General features: G+C 37.2%; 1 protein-coding gene across 1 annotated transcript in view; it reads left to right on the plus strand.

Annotated features, from left to right (window-relative positions):
* Positions 1-451: 451 nt before the first annotated feature.
* Positions 452-14,074, plus strand: part of RDX (radixin) — a 75,528-nt gene continuing 61,905 nt past the window's right edge. The window contains exon 1 of the mRNA XM_082659772.1: positions 452-624. The gene's annotated coding sequence lies outside the window, so the exon portion shown is untranslated. The remainder of the gene's footprint in view (positions 625-14,074) is intronic.

The raw sequence follows: 14,074 nt of genomic DNA on the forward strand, positions 1-14,074 counted from the left end.
CTCCTCCTTGGGGGCGATAGAAACGCCCTCGGTGAGTTTTCTCGCACCAGCGGGAGTTTCAAGTTTCCGCCCATCGAGGGGAGGCGGCGGGCCCACTCCTAGCTCCGGGTTGGGCGGCTCTTCTTCCCTGAGCATCGGGCTTAGCTCAAGCCCAGTCCTCCCCGGAAGGAGTCCCCCACCCCCGCGCTCTCCCTCTTTCCCTCGGGGCTCTGGAGCCGCAGCCCCGCCCTCGCGCGTCCCCGCCCGGGACGGGGACCCCAGGCGACGCTCTGCGCGGCTGGCGGCCGCGAGCCCGCGGGGCTGGGAGGGGCGGGGGCGGGGCGTGGGAGGGCTGGCGGCGGCGGCGGCGGCGGCGGCGACTGCGGTGTTGCTGCTCGGGACGCGGCGCGAGGCTGGCCGGCCGGCAGGGGGAGGCGGGGGGCGTGGGGCAGCCCCGCCTTTCCCCCGAGGAGCCGCCAGGCAGCCATATTGCGGAGCTGTCTGCGGTGGCGGCGGCGCCTCTCGTCTCTCGCGGCCCATCGCTCCCTCCACCGCCTCTACCTTCTTGCCGCAGCCGCGACACCCGGCGCCGCCGCGCAGCGCCCCGGCCACACGCAGGGCGGGAAGGAGCCGCCCACTCTCGGGGTAAGCCGCCGGCGCCCTACCTTCCCCCACTCCCGTTCCCGGGCTTCGCCGGAGACGCTGAGGTGGCGGCGAGAAGTTTCGGGGCCCAGTGCTGTCCGGCGGCCGCGCCGCGAGGGCCGCGGTGTCGCTGCCCTAACAGCCCGGCTGGCCAGGCCGCATCCGGGGCCGCGGGAGCCGCGAGGCTCTGCCCGAGTCGTGGCTGCGGCCTGAACACGCCGGTGCGCGCTTCTCCTCCCTTCGGGCGTGGGTCCGCCTTCAGCGTCCGCCCCGGACCCCCTCCGCCTCGAGCTCGGTCGGGTTCCCGCCGATCTGGTGCGGCCCCGGGCTCGGCCTGGCTCGTCCCTTCTAGGCAGTTTGAGAATACAGATTTAAGCCTAGGAAAAATTACGTTTTGCCATGTAGGGAAGGAATTTTTTACAACTTCTTCTCCCCGGCCTCCAGTTTGAAAGTAAGGGTGTTGAATTACTAGAGAACGTGTGTTCCGCCCTGGTGGCAAAGGGATGTTGCATTACGGGGTTTGGGGCGCGAACCGCCCTCAGCCACCCGCACCCGCGCGGCGAGGGCCGCAGTTCTGGCCCCGGCTCTACCTGCTGCTTCTACTGCTGAAGGCGGCCTCCGAGCCCCATAACTTTCTTCGGCCTTTGAGGCAGCCCAGTTTAGTATCTTAGACCCCAGTAGACTAGTTGAAGACATTACAGTCCCCCCTTCCTTTAAAGGGTTGTAAACTTAATTCCTGGGCTAACTTTGAAAGCGGGGGTGAGGGGCACTGCATTATTGCAGTTTAAATAGAGCACTTCACTTTTTGTACAGATGTGGCATGGTTCTTTAACCATTCACAACATGTATTTAGCGTTCTTTACCATTAAGGAGTGGTTATTAATGAGGCTGGAAATAGGTTAAAAGTCAACTTCATCAAAGATACATTTTAAAATACAGTTGAGCTTTGTGTAGAAGACATTTTAATGAGTTCTGTGGCACTAAGACGGGCATGATGTAAATGTAAAAACCCAAGATAATAAGAATTTATTTGATAAACGAGCACTTGGACTTAGACATTGCAGTCTATTGTTTATGGAGCATACATTTTTTAGAACACTAAATACTCTTTTATATTTCGGACGGAGCTCTGAATGAACAATTGCCCTGTTCATTTTGCTGGATAAATAATGGCTTAATCCATTTGCCATAACAGCATTATTATCGATGGATTTAAGAAGAGAGACTAATATTCAGGATTGCATTTAAAAAAAAAAAATTTCAGTATTACATTACTTTAACCAGTGGGCTTTATCTTCCAGAGACTAATTACCTCAAATGTGGTAAAATGTATTGAATAAAACATTTTGAAGTTAATGGTATCCTGTAAAGTTGATTGCACTGACTTTGTTTATTTTGCTAAACCACTTTTTTAAATATATGATGGGATTTAATAAACAGTACATTATTAGTGAGGAATGAATAGACATACATTGGAATTCTTTACAGTTTTATTTAAATGAGACAAAATTTGTGGCATTTAGGAATGTTAAATTCTTGCCCTAGTGGATTATACATTGTTTTGTTCACTCCTGTATTCCCAAGCATGGCAGAGCATGTAGGAGAGGCTCAGAAGTTAAATGTAATTAATTTCAGCGTGGGGAAAGTATGTTTAGTCTGTCCTTTGTTTTGGACATTTGTATTAACTGGAAATTAAACTGATACCCTTTTTTCTGTGGCGGTGAGAAATGACAGATTCTGCTGTTCTTTCTCTCTTTTGTTAAAACTCAGTCTCAGGGAGAGAACAAGGCTTATTTCTTCTTTTTTTGCTTCACTATTCCCAAGAGCAGAATTGGATTTTATTATTCATTTTTATCTTTGGCAGGCAGTTGAAATGAAAGTCTTTATGTACTTTTATCTTAATTTCAGTTCTCAATCTTCTAATGTAATCTGTGTACAGTCTAATACAATGGAGCCTAAAATCTTGAATGATGATGGGAGTCTTGTTTTTTCTTCCATTTTTAACTTGATTCAGTTCAACTTGTACAATTTAAAAATGGCAAATTTTAACCAATATTTCCCAAAGACCAAAGCCTAAAAAAATGTGTTCTATTAAGATTGTGAAGGTAGCCATGTTGGTGAACATACTTGATAGGGTAGAGTTAATATCATATCGTGCTATTGCTGTGAATCTGGGAAGTTGAGGAAGTCGCCCTTTCTTGGATGGCTTGGACCTCCTGCAGACCAGGAGCTAGTGGGCACTTCTCACGACCCTGATATTATCCTTGGGGTACTGGATTTAGTGGAACTGGATTGGGTTGCTATAGACTCCAGCTTTACAAGGTTATTTTAAACCTCATGGTGTTAAAAGGCCTTCAGGGAACTTCCCTAACTTATGCAGCAAGTATATCCTCACCTGTTGCGTGATAGAAATGGTCAGTCTGACCCCAGAGAGTTCCAGAACTTCTAGCCTCTTTCAGAAGAATCCTGCCTTTACTGTTCATATTAGTTCTTGGTATATTTTTCAATATTAATTTATAATGAACATATTTTAAACCATTTTTAAAGACTATAAAACTAATAAATTTTATGACAAAGTTAAAAAAACCCAGAAAGATGTTAAGGAAAAAGTAAAAGTTCTCCCCAGCTTCCCAGAACCCTCCCCCCACCACCTCTCCCAGTCTGGGTCTCTGTTTTTCAGAGGTAATTGCTATTAGCTATTCCTTGTAGTATATAGAAAATGCCAATATTTATGCAAGGGTAAACATATACTTTATATATATCCCTTATTTGCAATTTTAAAGTCTTTAAAAATAAGATTATTTTGTAACAAACATTGAAAGGGTGTTTATTACTGTGTTGAGCATTAAGTAATTAGTATTTCTCGGATTTTCATCATTTGAATGAAATAAAAATGGAATTTCTGGTAATCTCAAGTGTTCATGTACATGTGCAAATTTTCTTGATTAATGATTGAAGATGATTCACTTTTTTTTTTTTTCTTCTAGGGTATGGTATATAACTGACACTGAAAAGTGGTGTCCTTTAAAAAAGGGTTTATGATTTTGGGTAGTGAAATGTCCCTATTATATATGTAGCTTTTTACCTGGGAACTGTTTGGAAAGGAAATATGGTCCATATGATTCAGTTCTTTGTTTCTTTGTTCCATTTAATGGTGAATCCTAGCTTTAACTTCCTGGAAGAGAGGGGTTCTTTCAGGTTAGTAGTTGTATAGGTTTTTTTTTTTTTTCTTTGAATAACCAGTATGTATAGAAACTCTTGCAAATTCACAAAGTTATTTTTTTCCTATTTCAGTATCAGTTACCTTTTAGAAGAATTCTAAAGTACATTTTATAGAGGCTAGTTATATATGTAAATACGCTATGCATATGAATAGGATGCTCTAGTAACACTGGTTCCTTTTCTGCTTTTCTACATAATTTACATACATTTGAAATAAGAAACTTTTGGGTTCTAGTAAAGTTGATTTATTTGAAAATGATATTCTCTTTACTGTTAACCATTTGGAGAAGAGTTCAGCAAACTGGTTTGAAGGCCACATTCAGCCTACTACCTTTTTTGTAAACAAAGTTTTATGTGAACACATGATGGCTCATTGGTTTACATATTATCTATGATTGCTGTTGTGCTACAACAACAGAGTAGTTGAAACAGAGGCTGTATGGGCCACAAAACCTAAAACGTTTACTTAACCTGGCCCTTTACAGAAAATATTTGCTGACCCCTGCTTTAAGGTATTATTCAGACATTCAGACATTTATAATCATATGCCAGATATTCTTTGCATTTGTTCAGTAAGATAATGAGAACGTCACACTCTAATGGGAATATACTTGTGCCATTTTGTATACCATAAACTGTTTTTGCTTAAGTGCTCTTTGTGTGTATAAACTGGAGTTCATATTCAGTGTAACAGTGTTGTAAGCATAGTCTTCTGTGATGTGAATTCTGGGTGTTTCTTGTTTTGTACTTCAAAAAAAACCCAAAACTTCTTGTTGTTTCTGTAAATTAACTAATAACCTTTTGATAAATTAAATTGTAACTGAAAATCCTGTTAGTACTCAGAATGATGTGGGTACGAGTATAATAGAGGGACCATTAATAAAAGGGAGAATGGGGACATAGGAAATCTCAGCCATGGTTAATTGAATCTAATCACCCTTTGACTTTTATTGAGTGTGTGGGATGGACTAAACTTTGTTAGACATCATGAGCGCTCTTGATATTTAAGCTGTCTCTAGAATCTAGACTTAAGGAAACTATAAAAACCTAGTTTGGTTATTAAGCAAAGTTGGTATATACAGTTGACACGCCACATCTGTGGGTTCTGCCAACCTTGGATTGAAAATATTTGGAAAAAAATTCCAGAAAGTTCTGAAAAGTAAAACTTGAATTTGCCACATGCTGGCAAGTATTTACATAGCATTTACATTGTATTTACGATTGTTTACATAGCATTTATATTGTATTAGGTATTGTAAGTACCCTAGAGATAATTTAAAGTATATGAGAGGATGTGTGTAGGTTATATGCAAATATATTTTATATTTATATATATGTATGTATGTATATAAATGTACATATATTTTGTGTAAGGGATTTGAGCATCCCTAGATTTTGGTATCTGCAGAGGGGTCCTGGAACCAATCCCCTGTGGATACCAAGGGATGACTGTATACCTAAAGTGCTTACTATTTACATCTAATCATCAAGCAGCATGATAATTATAGATATTATTAAATGTGTCAAATTAGGTGGCCTTTAAATTTAATTTGATTGTCAAATTATTATTTTTAATTTTTTAATTTTTTACGGTACGCGGGCCTCTCACTGCTGTGGCCTCTCCCGTTGCGGAGCACAGGCTCCGGACGCGCAGGCTCAGCGGCCATGGCCCACGGGCCCAGCCGCTCCGCGGCATGTGAGATCCTCCAGGACGGACGGGGCCCCGAACCCGTGTCCGCTGCATTGGCAGGCGGACTCTCAACCACCGCGCCACCAGGGGAGCCCTGCTTGTCAAATTAAATGAGATTATTGAAAGAGACTTAGGTAGAGGCGATAAAGGCCTGTATTTGGGAGACCTCATTGGGAGTTTTTTTTTTTTTTTTTCCCTACCACGTTCACGGTTGCTGTCTCTTATAGCCTATTGCTTTCTAGTTTGCTCACTTTACAATGTAAAAGATGAGAGGAAAGTATTACCCTTGATAATAATCAAGTGAGTATTATATATGAACTTAATTTACCAAAAAAATCAACAAACATCTGAGGCCTTACTGTGAGCCAGACACCATTCCAATTTCTCAAAAGGGGGATTGAATATCTCGAAAGTTAGAAACTTAATGATAGAACTGCCATATAGCCTTATTGACTGCATGAGCGAATACTGTCTAATTTTAAAGATATCTAGTTTTAAAGATATTTAAGAAATATCTTTAAATATCTAATTTTAAAGATATTTAAGAAACATATCTAATTTTAAAGATATTTAAGAAATATCGTTAAATATCTAATTTTAAAGATATTTAAGAAACATATTAACTTTATTCTGTTTTGAAAATAAGCTACTGTAGTATCTAGTGTTTCAAAACATATATAGAATTGTGAGAATTCCTCAGGTCAGTTTGAGACTTTTCTTCTTTCCTTCTACCTAGGTGACTTACATGAACCTATCTTTGTTTTTCCATTTTTAATCATTTCTTATATGAATTTTTGATGTTTCCTTAACTGTAAGATGAAGAAATTGGACTGGATTTAGTTTTCTTACCTTTTAGCATTTAAACTTAATTTTTGCAAATGGTAATGTATTGTTTTTATATCCTCCTAGGAAGCAATACAGGTATGGTGTTTCTTTTAAATTTACAAAATTCATTTAGAAAAGAATTTAAATTCAGTGTAAAACTTTGCTTTGTGCCTTATATTTGTTTTAAGTGCTGGAAATTTGCTTTGCATTTCCAGTAACGTGTGTATTGCTTTTAAATGTTGAATATGGGCTTCCCTGGTGGCGCAGTGGTTGAGAGTCCCCCTGCGGATGCAGGGGACACAGGTTCGTGCCCCGGTCCGGGAAGATCCCACATGCTGCGGAGAGGCTGGACCCGTGAGCCATGGCCGCTGAGCCTGTGCGTCCAGAGCCTGTGCTCCGCAACGGGAGAGGCCACAACAGTGAGAGGCCCGTGTGCTGCAAAAAAAAAAAAAAAAAAAGTTGAATATTTTATTTCCTTGAACAAAAGTCAGTTCTTACAAAAGCAAGCACTTAATACCTTATTTAGAACTGCATGTCACCCTTACAGGATATTAATTTACAGAGGTGACTATACCAGTATTAATGTGCACTTACAACAAGTCTTTAGAGGTAGCCTTTTTGACCTGAAAACAACAGAGGATAGAGCTTTAACTTCTTGAAAAGCTCTGGTAATTGGAATGAGCTTGTCTGAAATGATGTCAGAGGAAGGCAGAGTAGGATAGCCAAAAGAGCACAGGACTTGAATTTAGAAGGACCTCTGACTTTGTTGACTAGCCTTATTTGGGCAAGTGACTTATCTGAATCTTAATTTCCTTAATTAGAAGAACAAGGGATTGTGATACTTATCTTGGGCAGAGGGAGGAATGGCAGTTATTAGGAAGATTAGATAATGTAGGTAGAGTGGCTGAAGAGTGAGCATTCTACAAATAATTCCATTTACTACCCTTATCCTTGCTTTTGGCCTTATTTCTTTTTTGCAAAATGGAACTAAAAATTCTTGTCCTCTGCTTCACTTGTGGAGTCACATGGCATTATATAGGTAAAAGTACATTATTATTGCTATTAAATTCAGTACTTAACAGAGCTAAAAAATTTAATAAGCATAGTTCTTTGTATATTCGAGGTTTTAAAACTGTGGGTCTGTGAACTTGAATAGTGAAAAAATTGCATCTTTATTTACACGTTTTCTTCCATTACGAATGTGGGCAGCAGTAGCAGATACTGTTTCTAATAGAAATTGCAGGTATTTTCATGATGAATAACTGTTATTGCAGATCTCAAATTGACATTTAATACTCATTATTACTTAAAGTTTAATTATTAGATACACTGGTAGATATTGTGGTTTAAAGGTTAACAAAGAAGCATATATATTACTGTATTATAAATTTGTGCTTTTTATATTTTTGATATTATAATTCAGTATGATTGATTTTTTTTTTAATGTAATATTGTGTATTTTATTTTGTGCATTTAAAAATACTTTTCTAGGAGGGGGTTCATAGGCTTTACCAGAGGGGCCCATGTTGGGGAAAATAATGATTAAGAACTTTTTTTTGTAGATGCCATTATTTTGTTAATTTGACCGCCAGAATTACCTTATTAATTCAGTTTATACTTCTCTTTGTTACCCTGCTTCCCAAACCCACAGGAAGTTGGCAGAGGACTGCAGAGAGACCACAATTATGTTCAGAGAAGGTGTCTCAAAAGACAGAAAAATAAGTACAGTTAGGCTTGGGGAAAAGAAATTCTTAAGAGTAAAATTAGGCAGCCTGGTATAAATTATTGAAGCATCACTGTAGGCCCAGTATGGACAGACTTAACACCTGTTTTACCACCTGACAGGTGGGGAGAGTCTGTTGTTGTGTCACTGACTAATAGAGCTCAAGGTGTTAAGCGTGAGGCTGTTTTTTCCATTGTACTGCAGAAAAGAGGCTGTTTTAAGGGTCACCCTCAGAGTTAAAGGACAAAGAGAATGTTTTATGTGAATATTTCGTCTGAGAAATGTGGCACTGTGTTTAAGTACGTATTCATACGTTTTCTGGAAATGGGATATATATATGCTGGTGGCATCTCTTAATACTGCTTGCCGTGACTGTGCTTCATTGGTTCTGTGGGAGTCAGTGTGGAAAAGAGGTAGGGTAAGACCACTTTAAGAAAATTAGGAAGAGTGGGGAGGAAGGAGTAAATTGTGTTTCAATAATTATTTATTATGAGGGTAGAGGGGAGAAGAGTTGATATTTATTATACATCTTTGATATACAGCGATTTAGGTGATTATATGGTGTCATTTCTCTAGAGAAGAAAAGAAGGCACCGAAACACAGTTTTCAAGATGAACCAGTTAGAGGTACAAACTCAGGACATATATCTAGGTACCTTGGCTTTTCATGTGACATTTTATTAAATTGTCCATTCTACTACTAACAGATGCCATTTTTAAGGAAAAAAATATGCTAATACAATCAAAGGAGGACTAGAAATGTACTATTGAGGTTAAATAATATTATCGTGATATAAATATTTTTTAATGATCACTAAATTGGCTAAAAACTTAGGTTTTAACTACATTTATACACAGCTTCATCCTAAAAAATTTAAGGTAGAATTCTTATGTATGTCATGAGATCTTATGCATAAACTGATATATAGACAATTTAGTGAAATATATTTTTAAAATTCTTACCTGATTTTTAAAATTAGTAACTTAACAAAAATAAGACCCTGATTAGTATTAAGTGCTCAGTTCTGTATATCCAAATATCCTTTGTAAGGGTACCTGTTTTTTTACTTTTCACTTATCCTTATGTAAATGTTGACACAGTTTGTCCCCCTTGTTATCACATAATTTCAGCATTAATTGTGATTTTGATTTTAATCATTGGCTGTTATAATATCTTTGTACTGCTGAGAACATCTTGGTACAGATTACTTTGTTTTATATTTATTTATTTGTGGTATATTTAGGAGAGAACACTGGTCTGAAAATACACATTTTTAGAAGCTTCTTTTAGAAGTCAACCGTATCCTTATTTGCAAAGGCTTTTTGTTAGGCCCCTCACTTCCCCACAGTTCATATAGATCATTTAGTCTTGTTGGAGATTTTAAAAGCTTAATGTGTATAAACTTGGTTTTGTATATGTTGGCCTGGGATATATTTGTACTTTTCACCAGAGCACTCATATTAAACCTAAAACTTTAATGTGGATTATTTTGCTTGAAAGGTCCTTTTCTATAGAGTATAACTTGAAGTAACTCTAATATAGAAAACTAGGATAAATATTTCTTAAAGGAAAAGGAAAAAACTCTACCTTTATTTAGTTCCAGTATTTGAGTAATACAAAACTTAAGAAATTCTGCAAAACCTGACGTACATGATGCTTATTTACCTGCCTAGCTGGTCCTATGTTTGATGAGTACTCTTTCTGTAATTTGAGTGCTGTAACTTAGTTTATAGTCTGGCATCCAGTTAGTGTTCACTTTTTCCCTTTGTTCTTCCTTACCAGTGAGAGATGGCACAGGAAGGGCAGAGCAGCCAAATGGTTTAGCAAACAAGAATGATCAGTACATGAGCAAGCTCTCTTGAGTATCTGCTAACTTCTCTAGGGTGTGGCCATGGGGCCTGATATGGTAATGGAATGCTAAATCAAGAAGGTAATGTAAAAATTGATCTAGGACAATTAAAATTCCTGGTACTGTACGCTTATAGGAGCAAACCTGAAATACCTCTATAGGGAGACATAGACAGCTCAGGGCTTGCAGGAATCCCACACTGGGGAGTGAGTGGGTTAGAGACATGAGATTTCTGTCCAAAATTACCAACTCCATAAAGAAATAAGTCATAATGAACTGGAAATAGAAAATTTTATAGTGACATAAACATTATAGGGGTAAAAGGAGGATTCAATACAAATTATAAAATAGGAGTAAAAGTAGGATTCAGTACAAATTATAAAATAGTATAGCATTAAAGTTTTTTTTGAAAGACCAAAAGCGAATTTCTAGAAATTAAAATATATAATCACTGAAAATTTAAACTAGTGCACAGGTAAACCATTAAGAACACCTGCAGAGAATTAGTGAGTGGAGGAATGTTGAAGAGAGGTAAATAGAGGGAAAATGTGAAAGAGTAGGCATGGATTGGAGAATAAGATATCCAGTATGTATCTAATAAGAATTGCTGAATGGGAGAGACAATGGCTAAAAATTTTCCAGAATTTAAGAAAAGCATGAGTCTTCAGAATAAGGACGCTTACCAAATCTTGAACAAGATAAATAAAAGCAAATCTGAAGGACACACACACACATACACACACACAAAATCTTAAACGAAAGCAGAGAGAAAAGGCATATTACCTCAGAGAAATTAGTTAAATTGCCAGCAGACTTCTCCTCATCAGTAACAGATGCCAGAAGAAAACTAATACCTTCCAAATGCTGAAGGAGTAACAGTTACTTTAGAATTCTATATGCAATTAAATTACTACTTAATGAGAAAAGGAAATATTCATTAGATATAATAATTCTAAACCTTTTCTCAATAACATAGCCTAAAAGCATATAAATTAAAAACTGGCAATTTATAAGAAGAAATTAACATCCACAATCTGAGTTGGGAAAATTCAATACATTTTTTCTCTATTTGATTAACTAGACTAAACTTTGAGAGTAGAGAGGCTATAAACAAAACATTAAATACTTACTCTGGCTTGATCTAACTTATCAGACGCAAAACATACATTATTTTCATTTATAGCTGGGAAAATCAAAAAGAAATGAGGGCTTCCCTGGTGGCTCAGTGGTTGAGAGTCCACCTGCCGATGCAGGGGACACGTGTTCGTGCCCTGGTCCGGGAAGATCCCACATGCCGCGGAGCAGCTGGGCCCGTGAGCCATGGCCGCTGAGTCTGCACGTCCGGAGCCTGTGCTCCACAATGGGAGAGGCCACAACAGTGAGAGGCCCGTGTACCGCAAAAAAAAAAAAGAAATGAAACTGACCAAGCACAAAGCATAAAGGAAATCTTAATGAATTCTTTGACTAGAGTATATAGTAAACTTAGAAATAAATAATAAAAAGACAGCATTCTGCCCCCAGGCCTCTGACCATTCTATTTGAAAATTTAAAACTTATTAGCAGTGAGTAGAAATCATAATTGGAAACTGAAACACCTAGAGCTAAACAGTAATGAAAATATATATAAAAACTTATGTGGGAAGCCACTGAAGTGATACTTAGAAAAATAGTGGAGTTTTTTTTTTTTTGGAGTTTTAAATATAAGGTATTTTTTCCCAAAATTATTCCCTCCAAAAGGAGATTTATATTTGTTTCATAGGAACTGTCTCATTGCAAGATGTTCTCTTTCTCTTGAGCATGGAAGTACTATTTAAGAAAGGCACATTGACCTGAAATGCCTTTACTACATGTCAGTTTGGAAAGCTCATGGAGCTCATCTGATAAGTGATTTAAGTGAAAAAAAGAGGCTAAGAAGTCTAGAGGAGATCTGGTTTTAAGTCACTTAAAAATAACACATCTAGTTATACTGTGGATATTAAAATATATTCCAACAATACAAATAGGAAAAAATAACGTCCTACTAATGTTTTCTATAAATGGGTAATTGTGGCTTGGGATAAAAATGTTAATTTTAGTGATAGATTCAAAAAGTACTTTATGTAATCTGGAAAATTTACTGTGATTCAGAAGTTTGATATAGATGCTCATGTCTGGTGTGTGAGGAATTTAGATTATTTTACATAATCAGATGATAATTACTTGAAAATAGTCTCACTGGCAAAATAGGGAGATCATTTCATGTTTGGAATTACCTTATGGTGGGACATTTTTAGTTTGTGACCTTAATGCATGTTATTAGAAAAAAAGATTGGAAATTACTTAGGTAAACTTTCAATTTCAGGGATTAGAATATGAGCCTCAGAGTAAAAGCCAATTAATGAGAAGAAAAATGATGAGAAAAAGGACAGAAATTAACAAAACAAAAATAAAAGAAACAAGAAGTTCAACAAAACTGAAAGCTGGTTTTTAGACCAATAAATGAAGCAAACTTCTGGCAAGATTAATCAAGCAAAAGCTAAGGCAAATATTAACAGTATTAGGAATGGAAAGGGGATCATAACTGTAGATGTAGTAGAGATATAAAAAAAATCATGAGAGAATACTATGAATAACTTTATAGAAATATGTCACCAAAACTTGCGGAAAAAGCAGATTTGACTGTGGGGTGTAGGGATTTAAGCCATGTTTTAGCCATGTTGTATTTGAGGTATCATTTAGGTATTGAGCAAGCCAAGTTAGCCAAGCAAGTCTGGAGATACAGATTTGGGAGTTACTAGTTTATAAATGATGTAAAAGGTTGGTTTTTGAGGCTGTTTTAAGACCTGAGATGAATTTGATAGTAGGGGTGAAAAGAGGATTTAGAAGTGGAAGATAGGACTAAAGTACAGGTAGGTTCATGAAGGTAGGTGATTGTAGGTAGGGAATATTTATCTATCATTTCCTAGCTAAGAGTTAGGAAATGAGGAATTTAATACTTCTAACTGAATTTCATAGCCCATTGTATTAGATGAGAAATTTCTCTTGATGCAGTTCCCTGTATGGGGAGAGGTTCATTGACATGTGATTGGCTAAAATTTAGAGAAACGACCTTACATTGATCCTTTGTTTTTATTTCAATTTGGAGAATTTTCAGTTTTATTAATAATAGTATCTTAAAAAGCAATTGATAATATATTTTTAAAATACAAAAGTAATTCTATATTAATTTAGTTGATAGTGTAATGAATAAAATTTCTTGGCAAAGATATTACTTATATAAGCTGATTTTCAGGTAATTAATATATTTCTTACTATAGGTTTTCAAATTGGAATGATAATCATTTTTTTCTGGACAACTAAATGGTTAAAAATGTTACATCTTTTGGTAGGTTTGTAGGGGGAAAATCCAATTTTGTTAGATGTTTGTGAGAACATTTACCCTGAAATAGTCCATTGTTTTTCCTGGATTAAGATTTACTTCTTTTGCCTGAGCGTGAGAATATATAATTTAACATTGGTCTTCAGGACAATTCTGTATTTCCGTGAAGACCATTAGCTTGCTGATGCGTAGCATGCAGATTACTAGTGTGCAGACTATGGCTGTTTTATCTACCTTAGGTGAAAAAGTTACTCTTAATGTTATTTGTCTCTACTTGGACTTTTAAATTTTCAAGGAGGAAAAATAATTTTCTTTAAAAAGTTATCTTTTTGTAGTTTACATTAATCAGTATTTACTTTTTTGTCTTTGGCAGTACAGAAGAAAGGTTGAGAAGTGTTCCTGAATTCATTTCTTTAGAATCTGAATCTATCTGTTCTCTTCTTTGCTGTCCCTCTTCTCTACCAGTCTGGGTATAGGGGCAAACTTGACTCAGAAAGAGAAAGCATTTGGCCCTTAGTAATCTTTCCTTTGCTATGTGTTGTCTGTAATTAAATTAAAACTTTTAGTTGATGATTGAGATGCTTTATACTATGTTATTTGAGATGTGTGCTGTTTTAAATCACAGATATAAGTATTTTAAAAGAATGTGAATAATAGAAGACATTGAAAATTAGAATAAAATGAGCTCCATGTTAATTGTAACATTTTAAAATGTTAGTTTAAAGTTTTCTTTATACAAATTATATTGTTAAGCAAAAATATTACTATATAAAAAGATAATAGATC

The sequence above is a fragment of the Grampus griseus genome (genome assembly GCF_964374135.1).
Source record: "Grampus griseus genome assembly, chromosome: 8".
Lineage (NCBI taxonomy): Eukaryota > Metazoa > Chordata > Mammalia > Artiodactyla > Delphinidae > Grampus > Grampus griseus.